Below are 8,963 nucleotides of genomic sequence, written 5' to 3' on the forward strand. Positions count from 1 at the left end.
AAAAATAAAAAAAAAAGTGGAAAAAATTAAAATCGCTTATTATGAATGTATTTCCAAATATTTCACTTTAATAATTTTTAAATTCAGCAATAAAGTAGTACTTTTTGTAACTCAATTTCAATTATCAAATACATTACTTTTGTTCTATAAATTATGTTGTTACAATTTATTATATATCTATAAATTAAAAAAGAAGAAACCCAAAGAAAAACAATCAGGAAGTGTAATGAAATTGACCAAAGCAAAAAAAATAAAAAAAAAAGTGGAAAAAATTAAAATCGCTTATTATGAATGTATTTCCAAATATTTCACTTTAATAATTTTTAAATTCAGCAATAAAGTAGTACTTTTTGTAACTCAATTTCAATTATCAAATACATTACTTCTGTTCTATAAATTATGTTGGTACAATTTATTATATATCTATTATAATATATTAAAAAAATAACTCCAACACCATATGTTGAAATGTCATTGATGGAGATATGATTTGTTAATCTTTTTTGCTACTTTTTATCTTCCACAAATTATATACACAATCTACTATCTTCTTTTACTATTTCTCCTATTAGATATTATTTTATATTGTCTACTCAATATTTTTTAAATTAATCTCATTAATATTTCATAATGTCACTTTATTATTTCATAACGTTTACTCAACATTTTCTAAATTAATCTTACATTATATAACTGTATACATCTTTTCAGACTATATAATATTGAATTTAATAACATTAAAAATTTCTAAAAATTATTTTTAATTAATGACATTCATATTTGACAATTGACACAGCAAATTTCATATTATTTTTTAAAAAAATACACTTATATTAAATAAATTAAAACAATTTAAAATTAAACTCGCGCAAGGCGCGGGTCATATTCTAGTATCTAATTAATGTCATATATATTTTAGGAATGTATGCATTTATATGATTTACGTATAAAAAAACTATATTGATTAAAGTAATTCAAAAATAAGATATGGAGATGAATCTAACTCAACTTATGCACATTCATCTTGTTTACCTGGAAATATGCCCTTTTGCTTTAGTTTGAATGTTCTTGCTATTGGCATTTTAAAATGAACATGTATTAATTAAATTTTAGCACATAATAATTGGAAGGATTCAGGTTCGTGTCTGATAAGATTCTATAAGATGGATTGTCATGCACTCTAAGTAGCACTGGTATCTAAAATTTATATATATAAGATAACACTCTCTTATATATTGAAATAGTCTTACATTACTTGAAATTTTAAAGGATGAGGAAGTTCAAGTCTATATATAGGAATTTAATTTTTCATTATAATTGTATCAGTCAGATATTTGAAGTTAAAATCTGATTATTTCTTTCTCTCTTGTTTTAGAGTTTTGTGAGGTAGTTAGATATTCTCTTTGGAGAGCGTGATTGTATTGGGGGTATGGGGTATTTGAAAGAAGTTTGTGTGTTGTAAAAAATTTCACATAGTTTATTCTCTAGTCATGATTTTTTTTGGTTTGCAATTTCTACGTTATTTTCTTGTGTTTTGATTTCTATTTAAAACTCTCTATTTGTTTATTTTTCCAACATCTGGTATCAAAGTTTTGGTTCAGTTTGGTCGATGAACAAGAGCGAATCTTGGTGTTGGATCCTTTTAACGGAAAGTCCTCCCAACAGTGTAGTCACGAGGTGTATTTCGTTGGTAATAAGGGTGTTAGGAGTATAAGATGTAAAAGAGACTCACACTTAAGGGAGTGATTGTTGGGTTCAAGTGTGAGTGGTTAAATCACATATCTACTAAGTTGAGTTAAATGTTAGATTTATATGAGTGGTGACCCATATGTTTAATGCCTTCAGGTTTTGGATGGATATGTGGTGTCAAAGTCTCTTATAGATCTTGAAGCATCTGACCCATTGTTGCTCTTGTGTTCCCTTGGACAACATTTGGTATCTATAGCTTTTTGTTTGGTAGATTATTAAATTTTTAGTATGTTATGTGGTTGCATCACTTTCTGATCTTCCACATCATAAAATAATTTTGATATTGTAGAAATGTTGTTTATGCAGTGTTCTTACTAAGCAAAGATATGGTTATAAAGTGGTCCTTTGTGACTCACCTCTCTTTTCTGAGAACTTTCTTGTGGCACGATTTACAGTTTTCATACAACTACAATGTCAAATTTTTCAAGTGTTGTAAAATTTGACCTAAAAAAAATTTGATGGGCAATAAATTATGGCTTGTGGAAAATATAAGTCCAAGATGTGTTGATACAATCAAGATTACGGAAGACGCTAAAAGGAAACATTTCCAACATGAACAAAGAAAAATGGAAGAAATAAGATTTGAGAGTTGTAAGTGCAATTTGATGGTGTTTGGCTAAGAATATTCTTGCAAATGTGCTAGACAATCAATAGTCAAAGAACTTTAGGAGAAACTTGAATGGCTATGTCAAGCAAAAGACATCTCAAATCGGTTTATGGTGATGGATCAATTTCATAACTTACGCATAAATGGAAAGACGAAAGTACTTTATTATCTAAGTGATCTTAATAATGTTGTCTCTGAATTAGAAGCCAATGGAATGAAGATTGAAGATGAAGATAAGGTGTTAAGACTCATATGGTCTCTTCCATCTTTTTGTGGGCATATCAAACCTATTTTGATATATGGGAAGGAAACTTTGAGCATTGAAAAAGTTGCAAGCAAAAATTATTTACAAAGAAATAAGGTTGAAAAGTGAGAAAAAATTTGAGCTAACTTAATGTTGGTTGCTAGAGGTAGACCTTATATGAAGAAAATCATGGAACTACTCTGAAATGCTAGAAATGTGGAAAGTCTAGGTATGTGAAAAATAAATGTCCTAGTAGAGACATGTCAAATCAGGACTCTAAGTTGAATGCTAACAATATCTCCCTCGTGATGGAAGATGATGATTATTTCTAAAAATTAGCAGTGTATCCTCATGGCATTTTCGTGTTCGCATCGAAAATAATGAATTATTGCTAGCGGGTTAGCACATGGGAATTGGTTGACATTGATGCAAGGTGACTGTAAAATTAGGTCAAGTCTAAAGAACTTCCTAAGAAAACCAACATGAAAGTTGCACCATATATTTTAGCATGTTTTGACATAGAGAATAAATTCATGAAGTAATTTATCTTCAAGTGAAGTATATTTTTTTTATGGTAGAATATGATAGTTCCTTTAAACTATAATTTTTGGTATAGACAATGGAAGTTGAAGATATATAATTTTCAACAAAGGTAGAGATTATTTGAGTTGATTTAAATTTTAAATGTTAAAATAATCCCACATATTGCTTGGAATTGTAAAGAAAAAGTGAGTTCAAGACTACATATAAAGTTCTTGTGAGAAGTCTATATGTTGCAACAAGTATAACAAGTATTTCAAAGTAATTAATTTATGAATTGCAAAAGGGGTGTTAGATTTTGTCCCACATTAATATTTATATACATCATAAATCAAAATAAGCAAAATTCTTAAATTGTCACTCAACTAACAAAAAGCCCACAACCACCTAAGAAAATCCTTGAGAACATGTTCTCCTATAATGCAGTGACCTCAATTTGCTGTCTTCTTTCTTTTGTACCTATGCTTGTGTTAGTATATTTGTTAGACAAAAAAGTATCCAACCCCAATTGCTTTACTCTCCCATGTTCCACTAGTGATCAATAAAAGTTCTCCAATTATTTATAGGAAAAATATGGAGATTAAAGAAAGTCAGATGAGCCCAAAGAAATTTTTATTGCTCAAATTGTGAATAGCAATGATGAAATTTATAACTTATATTAAACCCATACCTTAGAAATGGGGTTCAGTGTCAGAAAGGGGAAATAATTATATTATGATAATGAGAAGAAGAACACTCATTTGAAAGACTTTTATTGTTCTAAACAAGGGTATAAGTATAATGAATCTGAAGGTGAAGTCAATTATGAAATGGTAGATTCGAAAACAAATTGCAAAGTTATGGTAAGATCTAGTGTAAGGAAGGAGTGTGAAAAATTACAAAATTGGTTTTCGATCACAATCATGTCTTAGTACCCTCTTGATCAAAGGCATATTTTGCGCTCTATGAGAAATATTTCAAATATCAATGGAGACGTCATAAAGTCCATGGTGAATGCTGGCGTGAGAGCAACAAATATTTGGAGTTACTTAGGAGAAGAGGTTGGTGGATTTAATAACCTTGGTATGACACTAAAAAATATGCATAATTATGTATACAATGAAAATTGAAAATAATTGAAGTTAGAGATGCTAAGTCTTTAGTAAATCACTTGCCAAATAAACAAGCTGAGAATCCCATGTTTTACTATAGTGTGCAACTAGATCAAAAATTACGTTTGACCAATGTCTTTTGGAGAGATAGTAAGTCTAATATAGATTAAGTACAATTTGATATGTGCCCTGTTTACTGGTGTTAATCATCATTGGCAAAATGTCATGTTTGGTTGTGCATTGATATTTGATGAACCTGCAGTTTCCTTTACCTGGTTGTTCAAAGCTTTTTTGGAGAGTATGGGAAACCAACAACCAAAAACAATCTTTATAGGTCAAGATGCAGTTATGGCCAAGGTAATTGGAGAGGAAATGCCAAATACATGTGATCGATTATGTTTATGGCATATAGCTACAAATGTTCCTTCATATTTGGGTTCTCAATCAAAATCACAAGTTTCAGAGTTTATTTAATAAATTATGAAAAGTTGTGATTCAAAACAAATATTTCAAAACAATTGGAACGAAATGATGGGTGAGTATAAACTTCATGGTCATCAATGGTTAGGAAATATGTATAACACAAGTGGAGCACAACTTTATAGCAATGATGTGTTTTCTGTTGGTATTAAATCATCTCAATGGAGTGAGAGTACAAATAGTGTATTGGGTGAAATTGTGGGAAAAACGACAAGTTTCACACATTTTAGAGGCATTTGAGAAGATGGTGAAGAAGTAGCGACAACTAGAGGCTGAGAAAGAATTAAAAAATAGTCAAAGTGCACCTAGAAACCAAAAGAAGACAACTTTTGTGCGGTTAATTCTTCTGTCCATAACCAAACTAACTTGCTGAAATGTATGGAAAAACATGATTGGAGTTGTTTGTGCTTCTTTGAATGCCTCTCAACATATTTATGATATATATTCTTATGTTTATTAATTTTGTTTACAATTTTATATTAACTAATAATAATTTTATATTACAAGGAATGAACTCATATCCTTATTTAAGACAGGTATATGGATACTCTTATTATAGCTATTGCATAAAAAAAGGTTATATGTTTGTTGATTGATTTCTTTTGTTATAGAATTCTTTCAATTATAGTTGATTAAATGCAATGGAATCATTTTCCACCGTAATTTATTTCCTAATCCTATGAAGTTTTGCCAATTGTATCAATCAAGTAATTGATTGAATTGTTATGCCTTCATGAAGGTGAGATCGCAAACTTCAGTGGTAAAAATGCTTCCTGTCAATCCTAGGTTCTCATTAGAGACCTATGATGACGATCTATCTTCTGTAGACGAAAGTTCAAGAATTACAGCTGCTTGACTCTTAGAACACCTGAATGTTACTAGAGACATTAGTGACTATCTATGGTATATAACCAGGTAAGATGAGTGATATAAAGGTTTTTTTTCCTATATTTTAAGATATGCCAAATTCTTTTTTGACCTGTTGGTTTGATGACATAGCAATAAATTTCTAGGTGTTGTCTATCATATCAAAATGCAGGTTCAAGCAGAAGAAATTTGCTTGTTTTTGTTTCCAATAAATTCCGGTAGACAATTTTAAACATAAAATATATTATCTCATCTTCTCAGTTGTTGACATTTGGAATTTTACTGTTTTCTGGTTGGTATGTTGAAGTATTGACATAAGTTCATCAGAGTCATTTCTTCGAGGAGGACACAAACCAAGCATTAATGTGCAGTCTGCGGGACATGCTGTCCATGTATTTGTTAATGGAAAATTTTCAGGTATGCAGACATGCAGTTAAATACGGTAGTTGATTCATTTGCATGTGGGTTATGAGTTAACTAAAGATGACTGATTTCTATTACAGGGTCATTTTTGAATCAATGTAATTTTTCTCGACATGCAAGTTCTAGCTCTAACTCTCATGCTAACCATAGAGTTAAAACATTGGAGAATTTACTTGGAAATCTTGTTTCCGTTTATGATGGATTAATAACCAGTTTTCAATTTTTTTTCATGAATGTCTCATATTATCATCTTTTTCTATAGGATGTTGATTTTAATGAAGGTTGATATTTGTCAATTTTATATGAAAAAGATATTTGGATTTTGTATCAGTTATTTTGAGACTGAAAAATAAATTGTATAAAATGCAGCATTTTGAAGATATGAAGCAGCATGATGGTTGAGAAAAATGGTTGGAACTGTTGCAGCTAAAGATTTACCGGCAGAGCCTTATGAGAAAGAGTTTAGGCTTGGTTTGAGGAGGGGATTAATGTTCTTAACAAGGTTCAACCTGGTGTTGTATCCAAGGTCAGTTTAGATGCTCCTAATTTTATTTACTCTATGTTTTTGCTTATTGTTTGTTTATTAGTGTAAATTTATGTATTATTATTTATAGGTCGTGGATATTGATTCTGCATTAATCCCTGATGGAGAGCCATTATCGGCATTTTAGTATTTTGAAAATTTTAGGAACTGTTAGTCTCTTTTAAATTCAGAAACATAAATCACTTTTAGTCACTTCAAAATATTGTTTCTAATACAATATATAAAAACAGAAAAGAGAAAAACAGTAGGACAACATGGTGGTCTGTCACCTAACCATGATTACAAAGTCTTAAACCACTCCAACAAGTATGGGTCACCATACTTTATGCAGAGGTAACTTGGACAGCAAAATAAAACTAAAGATAAAACAAAATATCACAAAATATTGTTGGTGAACATCTCAAATCTCATGCTTTAACACTCCTCTTTGAGATTTTTGATGGACACTCCAAGCAACCTTCTAAACCTTTCAAACTTAACTCTTGGAAGAGATTTGGTCAATATATCAGAAACTTGAGAGTCCGAACAACAATGAGCGAGCTTGATCTCTTGACTTTTTATAGCCTCGCGTATAGCATGAAACTTCACTTGAATATGCTTGGTCTTTCCATGTTGAACTGGATTTTCAGCAATAGCAATTGCTGATTTGCTATCACAATAAATCAAGATTGCTTCTAGCTGTTGTATTCCCAAATCAAGTAGGATTTTCCTCAACCAAATAGTTTGGTTTGTTGTTGCAGCTGCTGCTACATACTCTGCTTCAGCGGTGGATTGAGCTACAATTTCTTGCTTCCTTGAGTTCCATGAGAACATGCCAAAGCCTAAGGAAAAAGCATAACATGTAGTACTCTTCATGTCATCAATATTTCCAGCCCAATCACTATCAACATAGCCTATCAAACTTCCATTTTCACTTGGTTTGTACCATATTCCAAATTTTGTAGTGCCCTTAACATATCTAAGGACCCTTTATGCTGCAGCAAAATGTGTCTTGGTAGGACTCTGCATAAATCTTGAGAGTAGACTTGTTGCATACATAAGGTCAAGTCTGGATGAAGTAAGATAAAGTAGACTTCCAATCAAGCTTCTATAAAGAGAAGCATCAATTTTTTCAGTTTCATCTTCCTTTGACAACTTCAAATTTGACACCAAAGGAGTGGCGACAGATTTGCAACTTTCCATTATAAACTTCTTCAAAATCTCACGAGCATACTTATCTTGATTCAGAAAAATTCCATCCTCAGATTAATACACTTCCAAGCCTAGAAAGTAGTTCATTTCTCCTAAACTAGACATCTCAAACTGGTTTTTCATGTCCTCCACAAGTTTTTGTACTTCTTGTTGATTATTGTTTGTTACTAGCAAGTCATCAACGTACAAAGAGATAATTAAAGAACCACCATCCAACAACCTTCTTATATAAGGAGTTGCATCATTTTCACTCCTCCTAAAGCCTTGATTGTGAAAGTGGCTATCAATTTTGCTGTACCAAGCTCTAGGGGCCTATTTTAGCCCATACAAAGCTTTATGAAGCTTATACACCATTTTTTCTCTTCCTTTCACTAAAAAACCATCAGGTTGAGCAACATAAATCTCTTCATCAAGATTTCCATTCAAGAATGCTGATTTGACATCTAAATGCCAAATTTTCCACTTCATTTGTGCAACCAATGCTACAAGAATTCGAATAGTGTCCATTCTTGCTACCGGTGCAAACGTTTTTGTGTAATCAATTCCGGATTGTTGAACATAGCCTTTGACCACAAGTTTGACCTTGTATTTGTTGATAGATCAATCAGGGTTCATCTTTATCCTATAGACCCATTTAACTCCAATGACATGCTTGTCTTTAGGCTCGTCAACTAGCTGACATGTCTCGTTCTTTTCAATGGTGGCCATCTCCTCTTTCATAGCCTGGTTCCACTCATCAATTTTACTAGCATCTTCAAAATTAGTAGGTTCAAGGACAACACTGTTACATCTTTGATAAATCTCTGAAAGAGATCGGGTACCTCTTACAGCGAAGTCATCATCAACTTTTTCATCTTGATCTTCCATTGTGCTCTCAAAAGAAGGGAAAGTTGAATGCCTACTAACTTGAGAGGTCTCCCAATTCTAATATGCATCTTCATCCACTATAACATCTCTATTAATGGAATTTTTTTTCTGAATCAATTCCATAAACTTTATAGCCCTTAGATTTTGAGCTATAGCCTATTAAAATTCCTCTTTCAGCCTTTTCATCCAATTTGGTTCTTCTGACCTCTGGTATATGAGTGTAGCACAATGAACCAAACACCCTTAGATGCTTGATAGAAGGTTTGATGCCTCCCCAAGCCTCAATAGTGTCATTCCCTCTACAACCCTTGTAGGAAGTCGAATTTGGAGATACACAACAGTGTTTACTGCCTCCCAAAA

The sequence above is a fragment of the Cicer arietinum genome, chromosome 4, assembly GCF_000331145.2.
Source record: "Cicer arietinum cultivar CDC Frontier isolate Library 1 chromosome 4, Cicar.CDCFrontier_v2.0, whole genome shotgun sequence".
In the NCBI taxonomy this organism is placed as follows: Eukaryota; Viridiplantae; Streptophyta; class Magnoliopsida; order Fabales; family Fabaceae; genus Cicer; species Cicer arietinum.